The sequence below is a fragment of the Leptosomus discolor genome, chromosome Z, assembly GCF_034619465.1.
Source record: "Leptosomus discolor isolate bLepDis1 chromosome Z, bLepDis1.hap2, whole genome shotgun sequence".
Lineage (NCBI taxonomy): Eukaryota > Metazoa > Chordata > Aves > Leptosomiformes > Leptosomidae > Leptosomus > Leptosomus discolor.
The window spans coordinates 71,850,255-71,869,204 of NC_141419.1; positions in this window are offsets into that span (position 1 = coordinate 71,850,255).

An 18,950-nucleotide genomic window follows, 5' to 3' on the forward strand; every position below is an offset into this window, starting at 1 on the left:
CAAAACAATGCATTTGTGTTCTTCCTTCTACAGCAGTCTATCACAGATGTCCAGCCTTATTAAAAAACAAAATTTACTTCTGATGTAAGAATTCCTTTCTAGGTGCTGTAGAAACAAAAGTACTTTCATGACATCACCAAGGCAACACAGAAATAACGTTGTAAGCATCCTTTCATTAGGAGTGTGAGAAACGCTGAAATTATGGACTGGACAGTAGCAGTGGCAGATGTGTATGAAGATGCAGGTTGTTTAGTTGGTCAGAGTTTACAAGGCTGCCACATACAAGATGATTGTGTAGGAAAGGCTTTAGTTTGTTGGCTGGGTTAGTAAACAGGAGCAGGGAAGGTCAAAGACTTAAACAACAAACTGTATTTCTAACCATTTCTCTCATTCATGAAGTACTAAAAAGTGCAAGTTTTTCAAAGTGCCAGGACAGAACCTAGGAAGCTTTGTCTTCAGTAAAGCCAGTAAAGGTAAGATACACAGCTTAATATAGCATGTGATAAGCAGAAGAGTGGAGGGAAATGTTCTTGAAGTTTTGGGCTTCTTATTGGAACATAAATATAAAATAAACTCCAAAAATGTTGATTATGTGAAAACAATAGTCTAAATAACAAAAAAAATCCTTTGTAAGGTAAGTACATCTGGAGTTGAGGCTATTGACATTCCTCTGCTGGAGTAAAAAAGTGGATTTTTTCCTCTTGCTGTGTAATATTTTTAGGGGACCTTGCCTCAAAATTTTTAATTGTGCATAAATGAATACATGAGCTTTTCTAAGAGTTTAATTTCTGGGAACTTGCATACTATTGCTAAAGAAGTCTTAAATTTTGGAAAAGGACAATATTTTTAGTTATGGGACAGAGTTTTTATAGTGTCAGTTTCACAGCAGGTGAAAATTTTATCAATATAGGGAATGCTTGTATGGTCAGAGATAAGCAGTTTATCTTGAGCTCTGCAGTAAGATGCTGTGAATTTGTGTCCAGATCTTGCACATTTTTATCTCTCCAACCTATTCAAATGGCTAACAATCCACCTCCCCTCCACCTCTCCACAGCACATTGATTTTTTTATTTAAATGTGTTCTAAAATAACAAATCTTTAGAAAAAATAATTTTGTGATGTTATTGTATGAAATGGGCTCAATGGATGTAAAATAAATTATATTTGTAAGCATTTTTATTCATTGGCTGTGAGAAATGGCATATTAGCAGCTAATTGCCTGATTGTCAGGTGAACATAACATGGTTAGATGTTCCTGCCCGTGTGTTGAGTTGTAGCCACTTGTTATGTCTATATAGCACTGTATGTACTGCCAGAAATTTGTTCCTCTGTGCTCATTCACTGCTTCTGGAGACTCAGAGCTCAAGGTCTAAATTTGTGTTTTAAGAGCTGCAAAAAATTTTGTAAAGTGAACACAAGGAGCATAGATTCTACTGAAGTTCAACAGCAGGCACATCTGTATATATGCCTACAGTCACAATATTTTTTCTATGCTGTTGCAAATTTCACAATAACAGCCATAGAAGCTTATGATTGTAAAATATAATACTTCTGTGTTCAAAGATCTATGTATGAAGAATGGAAGGCAGTAAGGGGAATGTCTAGGATTTGAAGTGATTCCACAGTTTAGATGAAGAAGCTTATCTTTTGCTATTATAACACCATTTTTGTAGAGACTATTTTAGGGGAAAACAAATCAATCAGTTTGACTTTTTTTGAAAGGAAATCTGTTATGGACATTGTATTGAAGATGCTTAGAGTAAATTCTGTTTGCTGTTTTGAAACAAAGTGATAGTGAATTTAAACACATACAAAATGGGCAGTTATGATCCCATAATTCAGGTCTCATTTTATTTTCTTTTTTAAAACTAAAGAAGAATCTAGTAAGGTAAGTAAAGCTAAGAAACCTTTAAAACTAAAGAAGACAGTGACAACAGTATTACGCCAATTCTGTCCTCTTCAGAGCAAGTTTCCATTTTTAAGTTAATATATGCAGAAAGGAATCTATTGTGGAAGATATTTGGAAATTTGTTTTTGTAGCAGGCCTTCCTTGTGTCCTGAACTTTTGCAGATCTTAGGATAAATTGCTGATATGTCATTGCCAAATTCAGCACATGCTGCAACTCTCCCTGCTTGAGTAGCTTTTATTAAAGGTGATAGGTAATGCAGTCTGAAAATAATTGAGGCCTTATATTGACTTAGGAGGTTACTTCAACTGCCATGCAAATGAAAGCTGTTGACATTTAGCTGTGTTTTCTTTTTCTTTGTTTCATTATTTAATTAATGTGAACTTTGGAAGTGGACAAAAAAGTTCCCATTTTCACTGTGACATATGGTGATAAACACGTTTCAGCTTTCCCCCTTTTTCTTTTCATTAAGACTCGGATGTACAAAACAACCGGAAAATAATCTTGAAATGGGAAACTACTTTTAGAAAAGAAGACACTAAATGAAAAATTATATGTATCTGTGTTTATAGAAGCCTTAAAAATTGTAAAAAAAGAATATTCATCTGTTGAGTGGTACAATTACAGTTGTCTATAAGAAACTGCAGCAATGGGTATATTTTTATAAACCTTATACTAGACTGAATAGGTGGGACTACAAATCTCTCCACTTTCACTGCTTGGATGAAAAGTGTAAGGATGTTATTGCTTGGGTAGGAAATGGACAGTCTGTAACTCTTGAACCTCATGTGGTTTGGAAAAGCTTACTAAAGAGACAAGTTTAATTTGTAGTTCGATTCTGACAATTTGTGCAGTGATGCTCATCAGTGACTCATCAAACAGCATGGATTTGAGCCTACTGTGTGCACTGCATGTGCTGCAGTTGATTATATACTTTTGCTATAATACTTTTATTATACAAATACTGTTATGAGACAGTTTAATTTAATATAAATATGCTTTAGCTGACTCTTGAGTCTCACTCTTTCTTCTCATAAATACGAATCTGTAAAGGTCTAAAGAAGGCTTCCCTAGGGAATCTACTAACATGGCTCACATTTTGGATTTAAAAGTCCTCTGACATACTTTTCAATCAAAAGATCACTTTGGAGAGGTGGCCATACTCCAGTTAAAACTGTGTGTTATTCCTTAACCTAATATAAGGCTTAGACTGGCCAATGGTGCTCAGTTAAATGTTTCACTTAGAGCTGACAGATACCTGAGGCGTTTTTGTCCACTTGAAGTCTGAGAAAGCCTTGGTTTAAAACCTGACCACTTAGAATGTGTGGGGTGATATAATCTGTTCTCTTGGACTGCCTTCTCCAAAGCACAATCAGGAACTTGTAAGGGATTAGGAACCCAGTGAGTGACAAATATGGAAAACACGTGTGTGTAATATATTTGCTATACATATTGTTGTAGGTAAATTTATACTGAAACTTGAAAGCAAATACTATTTCAAACATAACATATTAATATCAGACTAGAAATTGGCTGTTGTGGAGATATACAATTGTCAAAATATACTGATAGCATAAAACTTCCCACAAAGCATTATCTAGATCGAGTTCACATGGAAAGCACATGTTACTAATTTGAGGTGAACTGAATTCCTAAGGAGCTGTAATTACAAGTTTTTGGGTTTGAGATAAGCCCTATGAATCTTCAATTCAAGTTAATCTTGCATTCCAAGATGCCTAAATAGGGAAGTACATAGTAGTAGCATGCAGAGAGTGCTATGATATACTGGCATCCACATGAAAAGCAGTGAAAGGCATGCATACATATTTTTTAAGTAAGTTGAATCTAAACTTTGTGTGTCGGTTATAAAATGTCTGAATCAGGAAGATGTGCTCTTATTAATGCTTTTATTCCAAGAAAAGCTTAAGGTTTCAACTGAACCACAAAACTTTAAATTATGAAGAATAGTGTTGAGTAGAACACCCCCCATAAAACTATATTTTAAATAGTGAATGAAAACATTATTTTAGAATAAAATTCCTACAGAATAAATTAAGAAATGTTAAAGTGTATAAAAAGGCAGAATCATGCCCTTACTTTCCTATCACATTCTGCTTCCTTGGCATGTCTGCCAAATGTATCTGTCAGACGTGTGTTTTTTGTTCTAAAAAAAAAAAAAGTTTACTTGTTGTGCCTGAAAGTTTATCTTTTGGGAATTATTGCTCGTGTTAAAAAGGTTATTACTGATCTCCTGTTATTTAGGGTGGGAGCAGTATGGTGTCTGACAATTCACTGAACATGTTTTAAAGGAGAAAAAAAAGAGTTAAAAAAAATAGTAAAATGCATCACTGTTTTGCAATACAGTGCTCTAAGCTGCTCTCTTTCATCCTTAATTCATTTTCTAGATAAGAAAATGCAAGAGATTTAATCTAGTCAGATTTTACCGAAACATTTGATATGACGTCCCATATGTGTTGATTAGTTAGTGTGGAGAAGGCAGTGATCAGTTTAAAAAATTGCAAGTTGGACAAAGAGTTATCTAAAAGACAGGCAGCATTGGAGTGATATCCATAAGGTTGGTGGGAGGTTTCCTTTGTGGTTTGGTTGACTTGATTTATTTCAAGTCATGAGGCATCATAGATAAATGGAAGATTATGATTATCTCCTGTGAAGTTGTTAGTGGTCTGTTGGACTAGCTGAAAGAGGAATGAATTTAATAACTTGAAATACAAAGTCATGCACGTATGAGGACTTAATAATAAATATTTCTGATATAAGTTCGGAGGCTTATCAACTTCAGAGTAGAGAAGACAGACCTCAGTCTTTTAGTAGGTCACAGATTGACTTACAGATAACAATGTGCGGCTACTGAGAAAAAGAATACTGTGGTTCTAGAATGCATAGGGCAAACTTTGTCCACTAGTGAAATGAATACTATTGTCTCGTATAATGGAAACCTGTCCAGCTGGAATATAGCATAGATTTGTCATTATTCAAGTTTGAGAAAGGTTTATCCATCCTGGGATAAGTATGATGTGGACCAGTAATATGATGTTATGCTGCTGTGTCCTCTTAAGAGGAGATTAAAAGTGATAGCAATGGAGAAATAAAGTCTGGGAACCAGGAAGGATTAAGATCTTAAACTGAAGGAAGTGTCAGTACAAAAATAAAAAGAATGGAGTGGCGAGGAAGAAATTTAGGTTGAATATAAGATGACTGTCAGGGAAGTGAGATTTCAGAGCAGACGTCCAACTAGGTGTGTTGGAACAGTCGAGTTTGATTGCTTTGTGAGAGGAATTATATAGCTGTAGTGGTAGTAGAAGTCTTAAGTTGGTCATGGAGCAAGATTAATAGAATCCTTAACAGTACAATAAAATTGAGAAGCCTTTTCTAGTTTATGGTTCTGTTACTGGATTCACAGTTAGGCCTTCCAAATGTACAGAATATGTAGTTCGTAGGCTTCTTGATATAGTTTCATTTGACAACCTGACAAGCTAGCTGCTATTTCTGTTGAAGTAATTTATCTAAGTGATGGAATTTTGTTTATGGGTCCCATGAACAAATAAAGAAGTAATGAAGCCAGAACTTTTAGGTATCAAAGCAGAGTTGCTTGGGATACAGTCAATTTTGGCATGTGAAGGAGGTCATTGGCAGTCATACCAGAGGTACTCTGTTCAGATGCCCAGGTTGGGAGCTTGTGTTTCCCGCTGACTAAGAAATCTCCAGGGCAATTCAGAGTATCTAATATCGGAATGTGCCCTTTTCTCTGCTGAATATATAAGGAATCTAGGTTCCTGACTGAAGTCACATTCCTACATTCAGAGAGTGAATATCCAGGACTTGCGCCTTGCTTCTGTGTTAGAAAATTGTGGTTTTCTTTCCTGTCTACTGCCTGACATAGATTCTTTCCACTTTGGGCTTTATTTTCCAGTGGTTGTGAAGCTACTGGGATGGGGAAGAAGAGGGAAATAAATTATGCTAAGTTAGTATTGTATTAATTTTGCCTACTTCAACACTTAATTTTCCAGCAAAGTCTGAACATACAGAGTTTAAATGCTGTGGAGAAAACTGTTCCGGCCAAACATGTTTATTTTCATATCATTCTGTGCAGTTCTTCTAATACTATCAGCCCTTTGGGGAGAGAGTATCTTGAAACTAGAAAAACAATGCGAGATTGTGTCTTTCACTCTCAAAAAAATATTCTTAATCTGACAAATTTCAACTAAGAATATAGTTTATGAAGGCAGTAAACACATGTGTGTACATGTTCTGTTTTTTAAGACATTCAGTTCTGCTTGTAATGAAATTTGGTGATTCATCTTTGGAAATCTGCACTTGTCCCAAGTGTATTATTTACTTTCTCTGCTGGGATTTGTGTTTTGTTCTATATGGAACTCCTTTCAGTAATGTTTGGCCTGAAATGATGCGATGACTGATGCAATGGAAGACTTTGTGGAGTTCTTAGACTACATTGTCTGTAGTATTCAAAGGTAGTTTGGACAACATCTTTGGTAAAATTAAAAAGTGACATTTTGACATAACTTTCTACTTTTCAAGGATTACAAAATCATAGAAACACAGAATGGTTCGGGTTGGAAGGGACCTTAAAGATCACCTAGTTCCAACCCCCCTGCCATGGGCAGGGACACCTTCCACTAGACCAGGTTGCTCAAAGCCCCATCCAGCCTGGCCTTGAACACTGCCAGGGAGGGGGCAGCCACAGCTTCTCTGGGCAACCTGTGCCACTGTCTCACTACCTTCACAGTGAAGAAATCCACCCTCTTTCAGTTTGAAACTGTTACCCCTTGTCCTGTCACTACACTCCCTTCTAGAGTGTTCCTCCCCACCTTTCCTGTAGGCCCCCTTGAAGTACTGGAAGGTCGCTAGAAGGTCTCCCCAGAGCCTTCTCTTCTCCAGGCTGAATAACCCCAATTCGCTCAGCCTGTCCTCATAGAGACAGTGCTCCAGCCCCAGAGCAATATAACAAAATCTTTCTGTTCAGGGAAGGAGATTTATTTTCTAGTGTATTTTTACCTCTAGCAGATTTCTTGTGTTTCTGTGTATCAATTTGTTCAACTTTTTCACTACTCAGGATAAAAACGAAAACAGAATCCCCACTCCATCCCCAACCCCCCCCCCCAAAAACAAATGAAAACACCCCCCCCCCCCCTCCCCTGCCCCTTCCCCAGGGTTATACAGCTACTTTATAGCTTTGGCTCTGGCCTGAGTCATTTTGTTCTTTTCTTTCCTCTTCATCTTTGAACTTCCCTTTTCCACACAAGTTCAGTATATTCCCATCTTTGAACTAAATCTTGGGACAGCAACTTTTAGAATTACTTTCAGTTGTTAAAAATAAAGCACATTACTGGAAGTATGATCACATCGTAGTTTGAAATTAATTCAAAATGTCAACTGACAGCTTAGTAAATATAACTACTGTGGGAATTACATATAATTCGTGGACTCCACAAAATATAGTGGTTTCTTCCTAGCTACGAATTCCTCCAGATTTGTCTTTTTTGTGTCTGCACTATTTCCTTACTTCATTTTTCACACTTGATTAAGTCTTCAGGATTTGTTTTCTAAAATAAAATAACAAAATTAATGACATTCATCATAAAAACAGACATGTCAGTTATAAACCAATTACAGTACATTAATATTTTGGTTCTTGACTTCAGATATTAAAATATTCTAACTTGCAGCTTTTAGCTTCGAGGTCTGTTTCATGTTAGTAAGACATACAAACAGCAAAATTTCTCTGATATGGGGAATTATGGTCTTCAATTTTTGAAATTTTTCCTGGTTTTGTTTCTTTGGGGAATTTATCTTTGTTCTCTGTCCCTTTCCAATTAAAATTGCTTAAATGCATGATTTTAGGCCCTGGAGTCAGCTAATGCAAAGTGTGAGACAGGACAATAAGAACAATTTTTAATGATCAGCAAAATATACTGAGGAGAAGTTTAGTACCAAATGAGTGATGTACTGTTGCAGATAGTCAAGAAGTGCACTGATGGAGGTGCTTTGGGGCAATTTTAGGAGCACTTTGAATGTAGCAAGTAATGGGGTTAAGACATCACAAGGAAACTCCCTAGCTTGGTATCGCATTTGGACTGTAACCCATTAGTGTGGTGGCTGAAAACATGGGTGGAGATGAAGCCGCAACGTGTAGTCCAAGAGTGATCAAAAGAGACTTCAGGGCCTTGGGATGATTGGTGAGGGAATCTGGAGCAATGGTTATTTTTTCCTTTCTCCTTCCAGCTGTGGGCAGCAACATTAAGGCACAGGTGGAGCTGAACTTGGAAAGGGATGTAAAGGATAATAAGAAGGTCTTCTACAGGTATGTCAGCCAGAAAAGAAGGGTTAAATAAAGTGTACCCCCTCAGATAAGCAAGACTGGCAAACTGGTAGCAGTGGACAAAGAGAAGGCTGAGGTACTCAACATTTTGCCTCAGTCTTCACCGGCAGCCTGTCTTCCCACACCCCTCGAGTGGATGGACCACAAGACAGGGACTGGGGAGATAAGTCCCTCCCACTGTAAGAGAAGATCAGGTTCAAAACCACCTGAGGAACCTGAACATAAATAAGTCTGTGGGACCTGACGAGATGCATCCCAGAGTCCTGAGGGAACTGGCTGATGTAGTTGCCAAGCCATTCTCCATGATATTCGAACAGCCATGACAGTCAGGTGAAGTCCCTGATGACTGGAAAAAGAGAAACATTGCACCCAGTTTTAAAAAGGAGGACCCTGGGAACTACTGACCTGTCAGCCTCACCTCTGGGCCTGAGGAGATCATGGAACTGGTGGATGAAAAGCTGGACGTGCACCCACAGCCCAGAAGGCCAACCGTGTCCTGGGCTGCATCAAAAGAAGCATGGTCAGCAGTTAAAGGGAGATGAATCTCCCTCTCTACTCCGCTCTGGTGAGACCCCACCTGGAGCACTGCATCCACCTCTGGAGTCCTCAGCACCTGTTGGAGCAAGTCCAGAGGAAGGCCACAAAATTATTGGAGGACTGGAGCACCTACCCTATGAGGAAAGGTTGACAGAGTTGGATTGTTCAGCCTGGAGAAGAGAAGGCTCTGGGGAGGCCTTGTTGCAGCCTTTCAATACTTAAAGGGGGCTTACAGGAAAGATGAGGGCAGTATTTTTAACAGGGCCTGTTGTGATACAACAAGGAGAATGGTTTTAAGCTGAAAGAGGGTAGATTTAGGCTAGATATATTAGGAAGAAATTTTTTAGGATGAGGGTGGTGAAACACTGGAATAGATTGCTCAGAGAGGCGGTAGAAGCCACATCTGTAGAAAACATTCAGGGTCAGGTTGGATGGGGCTCTGAGCAACCTGATCTAGCTAAAGATGTCCCTGGTCAACTGCACGAGGATTCGACTAGATGACCTTTAAAGGCCCCTTCCAACCCAAACTATTCTATGATTCTATGATTGTATGATTTTATGATTAATCCCTACTGTTCAGGAGTAGTAAATTCCACTTTTATAACAGCATGAAGGTGGTTTCTTGCCCATCAGAACCATTATTTGTGTTTACTTATGAGCCTTGATGATATTTTTGACAATTCCTCATTTGCCTGCAGAGCTGATGCATTGGGTCTCTGGCCAGCACATGTGGCTCTACCAAATGTAGATTGTAGAATCATGATGTTTGTAACTGTGAAGAACTTTGTTTGGTGCACCTTGTGTCAATGTGTCCTGGATAGACAGGTGGGCTATCACTGCATAGAAGTAATAAGGAGAAGAACTGATCTGAAAAATTGGAATCTATGGTTCCCATCAACGGTGGGTAGCTGTTATCAGAAACTGTTACTTAAAAGAGTGTTAATGTAAGAACAGCTGTGTCAGGTGAGAACAACAGTTCATTTAGCCAAGTATCATGTCTCCTAAGCATTCATCAGGAAGCTTTAGTGGATTACTTTTCTTTGAATGGATATGGATATCGAACACACATAAACTTTCATAATCTGCAAGAGTCTCAGCAAGAGTTCCATAATGCAGCCAGCTGTGTGGAGACTCTTGCTCCTTTGTCTGATTAGAACCTAACTCTTGCCATCTTCATTTGACGACTTCTCCCTGTAATTTTTATATTTATTTTGGAGACTAAAGATGTTGGTAAAGACAAGCCAGTTCAGTGGCTTTCAATGGGAAGTGTGGAGGTTTTGACTGGATACAAAGAAAACATTTTTCACTGAAGACCAACTTAGCATTGGCATGGTGCACAGAGACTGCAGCTGTTCAGTCTCTGTCTTTGAAGAATGACTCAACAAGACCTAACTGCACAAAGCTCTGAGGATGTTAGCCTGAATTTGTTATTGACCTTTTTTGAACAGGAGGCTGGAATGGACACAACCAGAGCTTCGTCCCAAGCTTGAATGATTTTTTAAATCAGTCTAATGTATCTCTTCATGCTGCTTCTGAATATGCTTATTATTGTTATTTTATTTAGCAACTCTTTGCAACAAAGCTTTTCCATACATTTATTACCCTTGTAACCGACCTATCAACGTCTCTGAAGTTTATACAGTTCTTTTTGAGATGAGGATAGACCAGAACCGCATGCAGTGTTTCAAGATGTGCCTGAACACTTATTTATACAGTGGTATCATAATGTGCTCTGTTTGTTTCCTATTCCTTTCCTAATAATGTCAAACATCTGCTTTTTCTTAACCGTTACTGTGCAGTAAGGTTATGTTTCCATGGAGTCTCCTGAGTGATTCAGAACTCTTGATTTATATGTAAAGTTAGAAATTTTTTTTCATATGCAGTAATTTATATTTTTCTATATTAAATTTCACCTGCCTTTTTATCGTCTGGTCACTCAGTCCTGTGCTTGTGTTCTGCTCTTCTTCTCATTTAGCCACTACTTTTGCTTCTGTGACCTAGTATCATCATCAAACTTTGTCATCTCAGTTTTCTTTTTATAGATCGCTTAGGATTTCACTGAATAGCAAGGACCTCAGTGCAAATCCCAATGGAACTCCAGTGATAACCTTCTTCCAATGCAGAGCCTGACCATTTACTCCTATATTCTCTTTCTTTTCTTTTAACTAATTATTTATGCAAAGATCTTTTCTTATTTCAGTATCTTCCTAGTCTTCTCAAAAGCCTTGGCAGAAAACCTTCTCCAAGTCCAAGCAAGTTATTAGATAAAGCAGAACTGCGTGACCCCCTTCAAAGAAATTAATTAGATTTTGTGGCATGATTTCCCTTTAGAAAAGCTTAAGTAGCTGTTTTCAAGAATTTATCAAGAATTTTTAAATTTAATTTCACTTAATATTGTATATGTAGACCTAATTAATATGATTTTTCACTTTTGACTGAGATATGTTACATTCTCCATTGATTTACATCGACTTGTATTTCTTGCAATCTGATGAACAAGCAAGGAGTAAAAGGAGACTAATATTTCAAAATTAAGTCCCGTCTACGAAGAGTTCAGTGATGCAGAAAGGGTCTTTGTGTCCACAGCAGATAGTTGTACGAAACTCTGGGGGACTGTGGTATAAGAATCCAAATAAATTCTTTGCTCAGCATTAGTAATACATTAAGAACGAAACCTGTACATGTATTAGTGTGATAATAGTGCCTTGGAGGAGCATCCCTTTCATTCCATCCATGCTCATTTTAAAAATCAAAACTTCAGATTTTAAAGTTTTTCAGACATTTTTCCCTGGCAATTTCAATATATAGCTCTGAGCATTCTGGAGAGAAGATACTTTAATGTGTATCTTCAAGGTCCTTGTATTCAACCTCACTGTGATCTTAGCTGTAGCTCTTTGCTTAATATAACTCCTGGCTGCTGATTTTTGTTTTTATTATTCCTACAGTTGATTGTGTCTGAATTAGGAACTTTTCACCAAGAATGATTTTCTGAGGTATAGAATTTGAATACAGTAATGGAAAAATAGCAGTTTGTGAAAGTAATAAGAGCAGCATAATTTGGATTAGCAGGATCTCATTTAACTGTCTTTTAAAAATAAATATCTGATTTTTATTTTCTTATTATAAGTGTAGCTCTAGACTTTGGATATACAGACCATAATGTAAAACTAGATTCCAGTCACCTGGCAGGCTCCTGCTGATAGGAAAAAACACCTGTGTTTACCGTTAAGTGTTAATTCCTAAAAATAATGCTGTTATACAGAATATGAGAACGGAATGCGTCTGTTGTGCTAAACTAAGTTTAGAATTGTTAACACAATATGCATTGTCCACAGCGTGCTAAAGACATAGAACCTTTTCTTTTGAATAGAGAGTGTTTGTTCAGTGGTAAGAATACTAAGTAAACAAAATCAAGTCACAGACTATTTAAAAGGTGTGTGCTCACTGAAAATGGACTCCATCATGAAACAGAACTTGTCTGTCTCAAGCATTGTGAAATAAAAAACAAATTAAACTCCTTGCTCAAATGTTTGCAGAAGGCTGAAGCCTGTCAATGGAACCTGTTATATTGTAAATCCCCATAGCATGGGACATTACAGTGAAAATCCCCCATTTTCAAAAGTTATTCCAGAAATCAGTGTAGCCATGAACAAGCAGAATTAATTCACAAGACGAAATCCTAAGTATGCCTGGATTGCTTGTGATACCTTTTTGGCTGGGAAATTCTCTTGTGAATGTGATACATCACACGTAGAGAAGCCATGGCCCCTCTTAATATTGTCAGGAAATGACCTAAATGATTCAAATTAAGTCTTACACCTCTGTCATTTATACTGCAGTGCATGACTATAAACCAAGGTACTTGTTAAAATAATTCCTGAAGTGTTCATGAACGCTGACTCTGTATGCTGGCATTTCCCTCATGTAGATAAATAATTGCAGCAAGGTTTTAAAAGGACTTTCCAGTCTAACCTCTCATGTATGCTGTTCTTCCTGTAAAATAGATACAGGAATGGAGGAATTTCTAACTGCTAGGAATTTGTTTCTCTTATCTTTGGCCTTCTGCCTTCAAAACATCAGGGGAGTTCAATTAATTTCTCTTTTACAGAACAAATTCATTCAGGATTAGTATTTGGTTAAAATTCTGACTAGGTGGAAAGGCAATGGAACTTTTGCCATTGACATCAATAGGAGGACATTAAATGATATGTGTCATTCTGCACTGTAACATAGTATATATTGGAGTCTGGGTCTTAGATTCGTTACCCAGTGTAGAGATTTGGGAAATAATTAAATAGCTTACTGGACTGATTCTTCAATTATTCATTGCAAACTGGTAAATGATTTATCAGATCCTACAGTTCAGTTTTGGAGAGATGATTTACCCCTATTGTTGGAAATATCGTCAGAATTTAGCTAAAAATGCAGTAATGTCAGCGTGAAGCCTTTCTCTGACTAAAGGAGAAGGATTCTTCCCCTTCCGCCTGAAGTGTCCCTACATAACAGGTGCGATGCCCTGGGAATGGAGAATGAAGAGGGAGTGAATACCAGGCAAGAACCAGGAAAGGCCAACCGTGCAAAGTTGGTCCAGCCACCCACCCACATTAGAACTGGTGCCACCAGAAAAGTACACAGTGTGTTAGTAATTGGAGACTCCTTGCTACGAGGCACCACCTGAGCCCATTTGTCACCCAGACAATATCTTCAGAGGAGTTTGCTGCCTGCTGGAAGCTCACACCCATGATGTCATGGAGAGGCTGCCCAGCCTGGTAAAGCCTGTAGACCATAATTTGTTCCTACTATTCCAGGTAGGATCGAATGATGCTGCAATGAGGAGACTCAGAAACATCAAAACAGACTTTGTGTCCCTCAGAACAATGTTAAAGGGACTGGAAACACAGGTGGTGTTCTGCTCTACCCTCCCAGTCAGAGAAGGGTGTTTGAGAGAAAGGAGGCAAACTGAACAGGTGAATGGCTCTCTGCATAGCTGGTGCCATGCTCAGGGTCTCAGTTTCTACAATCTTGGGCATACCTTTGAGAAAGCGGGCCTGTTGACAGCTGACAGCCTCAGCTGACCAAGTATGAACAAGAGCATCCTGGGCAATAAGCTGGCTGTACTTACAAACAGAGCTTTAAATTAGATGTAGTGGGGGAAGGGGATGGTGTTTTAAAAGCACTCGAGAAAAACCAGAAGCTGCTGAGGTATTAGGAAGCAGTGGGGAACCCCCTGAGAACTGCCTCAAGAGCCAGGATGAGCTCCTCTAAAAAGAGGATGTGGCTGATAGCCCAGCTGAAGTGCCTCTATACCAATGCATGCAGCATGGGAAACAAATGGGAGGAGCTGGTAGCTGCTGCCCAGATGGAAAACTATGACCTGATTGCTATCACAGAAACTTGGTGGGATTAATCGTACAATTGGAGTGCTGTGATTGATGACTATAAAGTATTCAGAAGAGACAGGCAAGGAAGGAGAGGTGGGGGACTTGCACTCCATGTCAAAAATTGATTGCACAGAGTTGTCTTTGAAGAACAGCACAGGTCAAGAGCTTATGGGTGAAAATTAGAGTCCAAGCCAACAAAGGAAACTTTGTTGTTGGTGTCTACTGCAGGTCACCCAAACAAGAAGAAGGCGTTGATGAAAAGTTCTTTCTTCATCTGCAGGAAATATCACGCTCACACACCCTGATCCTGATAGAGGGGTTCAACCACCACAACATCTGCTGGAAAAACAGCACAGGGAACTACAAGCAGTCCAGGAAACTTCTGGAGTGCATTGAGGACAACTTCCTAGTACAGGTGACAGAGAACCCGACCAGAGGAGAGGCATTGCTGGACCTATTGCTCATTAATGCAGAAGTTTTTATTGGAGAGGCCAAGACTAGAGTTAGCCTGGGCTGCAGTGATCATGGCCTGGTGGAATTCTAAATCTTGAGGGGTACAGGAAGGGTAGAAAGTAGATTCAGGACCCTAAAGCTCAGAAATGCAAACTTTCATCTGTTTAGGGTGCTGGTGCCCAAGATCCCTTGGGAAACTGCTCAAGACATTTAAGGACATTTTTCTTAGGGCACAAGAGCTCTCAATCCCAATGTGCAAGAAGTCGGGCAGCAGAGGCAGGAGGCCAGCTTGGCTGAGTCAAGACCTCTCAGACAAACTAAAACACAAAAGCAAAATGCGTAGACAGTGGAGGCAAGGATATACATCCTGGGATATGGCCCGAGAGTGCAGGGAGGGGATCAGGAAAGCCAAGGCACAGCTGGAGCAGAACTTGGCTAGGGATGTGAAAAATAACAAGAAGGGTTTCTTCAGGGACACAGGATAACAAAGGAGGATGAAAGAAACTGTACCCACCCTGGTAAGCACAATGGGAGACCTGCCTACAACTGACATGGAGAAGGCTGAGGTACTCCCCAACATTTTTGCCTTGGTCTTCACTGGCAAGTGCTCTAGCCACACTGCACAATTCACAGAATCCAAAGGCAGGGGCTGGGAGAATGAAGTACTGCCCAGCGTAGAAGATCAGGTTTGAGACCATCTAAGGAACCTGAAGGTGCACAGGTCCAAGTGACCTGATGAGATGTATCCAAGGGTCCTGATGGAACTGGCAGATGAAGTGGCTAAGCCACTATCCATCATATTTCACAAGCTGTGGCAGACTGTTGAATTTCCCATTGACTGGAAAGTGGGAAACATAACCCGCATTTTTAAAAAGGGAAAAAATAAGACTCAGGGAACCACAGGCCAGGCAGTCTTACCTCTGTGCCTGGACAGATCATGGAGTGAATCCTCCTGGAAACTATGCTAGGGCACATGGAGAATAAGGAGGAGATTGGTGACAGCCAACGTGGCTTCAACAAATGCAAATCGTGCCTGACAAATTTAGTGGCCTTCTGTGACAGGGTTACAATGTTGGTGGTTAAGGGAAGAGCAACCGACATCATCTACCTGGACTTGTGCAAAACATTTGTCACTGTCCTGCACAACATCCTGGTCTCTAAATTAGCGGTACATGGATTTGACAGATGGACCACTTGGTGGATAAAGGAATTGGCTGGATGGTCGCATTCAAAGACTCGTGGTCAATGGCTCAATGTCCAAGTGGAGATCAGTAATGAGTGGCGTTCCCCAGGGGTTGATATTGGGACCAGTGCTGTTTAACATCTTTGTTGAGGACACAGGCAGTGGGATTGAGTGCACCTTCAGTGAGTTTGTGGGTGACGCCAAGCTGTGTAGTGTAGTGTACATGAGGGAGGGATGCCACCCAGAGGGACATGGACAAACTCCAGATGCAGGCCTGTGCAAACCTCATGAAGTCCAACAACACCAAGTGCAATGTCCAGCACCTGGGGCAGGGCAATCTCTAGCACAAATACAGGCTGAGTGATGAGCAGATTGAGAACAGCCCTGCAGAGAAGGACTTGTGGGTGTTGACAGATCAAAACCAAAATATGAGCAGGCAATGTGCACTCACAGCCCAGAAAACCAATGGCATCCTGGGCTGCATCGAAAGAAGTGTGGCCAGCAGGTTGAGGGAGGTGATTCTGCCCCTCTGCTCTGCCTCTGCTGAGACCCCACCTGCAGTGCTGCCTTCAGTTCTGGGGCCCCCAGCACAAGAAAGACATGGACCTGCTCGAGTGGGTCCAGAGGAGGACCATGAAGATGATCGAGAAGCTGGAGCACCTCCCCTGTGAGGACAGGCTGAGAGAGCTGGGGTTGTTCAGCCTGGAGAAGAGAAGGCTCCAGGGAGACCTTATTGCAACCTTCCAGTAATTAAAGAGGGACCCTTTATCAGGGAGTGTGGTGATAGGATGAGGGGTAATGGTTTCAAACTGAAAGAGGTGAGATTTATATTAGATATTAGGAAGAAATTCTTTCCTGTGAGGGTGGTGAGGCGCTGGAACAAGTTGCCCAGAGGAGCTGTGGCTGCCCCCTCCCTGGCAGTGTTCAAGGCCAGGCTGGATGGGGCTTTGAGCAACCTGGTCTAGTGGAAGGTGTCCCTGCCCATGGCAGGGGGGGTGGAACTAGCTGGTCTTTAAGTCCCTTCCAATCCAAACCTTTCTATGATTAGATCTTTCTCTCTAAACAGACATAAAAATGCAAGCATTGATACCATTCAATTTCAATTATTTTACTTTCTTTTTTTAAGTTTCTTTATTGCAATTGTGAGGCACACTAATTTTGGTGTGGGTTTCTTTTTAGCAGGTTTTTTTTTTCCCTTCAAGCTGTCATTAAATAGTGCTATGCCAAGATATGTTACAGTGGGTTGTGATGCTTTTCCACCTGCTTTTGCTAGAAGAACAAAAAGGGCAGTGTGGCTGTTGCTGCTCTAACTGCAAGTTTCCTGCCTGACAGGAGCATCTTATCAGGTCACTGCTCCATGTTGCACTGCAATACTATTGTTCTGGCTGCAGTAGTTATTTCAGATCTTTACTCAATTTTAGAGGAAATGCTGAAAATAGGAAAAATGTGGGATACATCAAAGTGTAGCAGTCCTATACATAGTTTTCCATCTGATTCTTTAGGCATTGTATTCAAATTCAACACAAAGTGCAACTCTGAGTCCTATTTTCCTGTTTGTTGCACGTTCTGATGATCTGTAAGAAGGATCTGCGGTGTAAATCATGTTTTTCACCTTAAGCATAAAAGTAGAATGGCATAGCATATATGCTACTGTGAACCATCCTTAATATGTAGGAACATGTTTGATAGTGAATGCTAAGTATTTTTTTCTGCTCCTTTATCAAATCCTTTTCAAAAATCAATGAAACAGTTCCATACTCCCTGGATCTATGCAAGTATAATTTCCTACAACTTTAGAATTCTCTTTGTTCCAAGGTCAGAATCTGGCCCTTATCCTTCATAGCTACTAATTTCAACTGTGCCAGTAATCATGGCCTGCATAATGACACTTATTTAGTGATATTACACACACATAGACGAAGTTAATGGATCAGCCAGCTTGCATAATTCTAACCACTTGTGATTTTCCTGAATGCCATTATTAGCATTTAATAGGATTTTTAGACCAGAACTCTTAAAAAAAAAAACCAAAAAAAAAATTACTCAAGTTGAACATGTAAAAATTTTATAATAAAATTAACTACTCTTTACTTATTTTGTACTTAATCTGACATAAATACTGGTTGTAGACCAAAATGATTGTAAACAGTCTTAACACTGTCTTACAGCATTTATAAAGTAATTTTAGAATAACACAATGAATGAAAGAAAGAAATAAGAAGAGGAAAGGATACACACATGTACAAGAACTGTAGTTTTTATGATTGTGTTACAAAGCCTGAGGGTACCTTTCCCACAAGTAACTTTTTTACCCTGACAGTGTTGGGGTGATACATCAGGAAATGTAAAGCTAAACAAAAGTGCTAAGAAACCTTTACAAATAGATATTACAATGAAAGTTTGCAGTTTATGGACTACAATCTGAAATTTACTTTTGATGAATGTGTCAGTCCATTACATTTCAAAGTTACTGCCCAGGACAACATAATACCCTGAGTATTTAAGGTAATCTAATAGGTCAGGGTCACTAAATTTTGGTTTCCTCTATCTGTTAGTGAGATCAGAGTGCTTCAATGTTTGCAGCTGCTGGTACGTGTTTTGCTAATCTGCTGTTACAGTTAATCTAGAAAAGCTGTTTTAATGTTGCAGCCATCTGTCTTGTTATGACATTAGCATAAATGTTTGGTAAGAATAGGAAATTATGTTCAACTTTTATTTGAATTTCTGAAATTTGCTGGTTCCAGCTTTAAGCCTACCCAATACAAGAGGAATGAGGACAAACTGGAGAGAGTCCAGCAGAGGAAGGGTCACCAGTGTGGTCAGGGGCTGGAGAAAGGACATTCAAAGAGGAAACTGAGATAGGTGGGCTGGTTTGGCCTGGAGAAGAGAAGGTTCAGGCATGTGGGGAATTAATTTCACTCTTCCATGACCTACAGGGTGGTTGTAGGGAAGAGAGAATCAGATTCTTCTCAGATGTGCACAGTGAAAGGTCAAGAGGCAGCAATCATAAATTGCACCAAGGGATAACATGTTGGGCCAAGGGAAGGAATTCTTCCTGTGAGGGTGGTCCACTGGCACTGGCAAGTGTTGTGCATGAGGCTGGGGGATCTCTAAAACCAGAGGTGTCACAA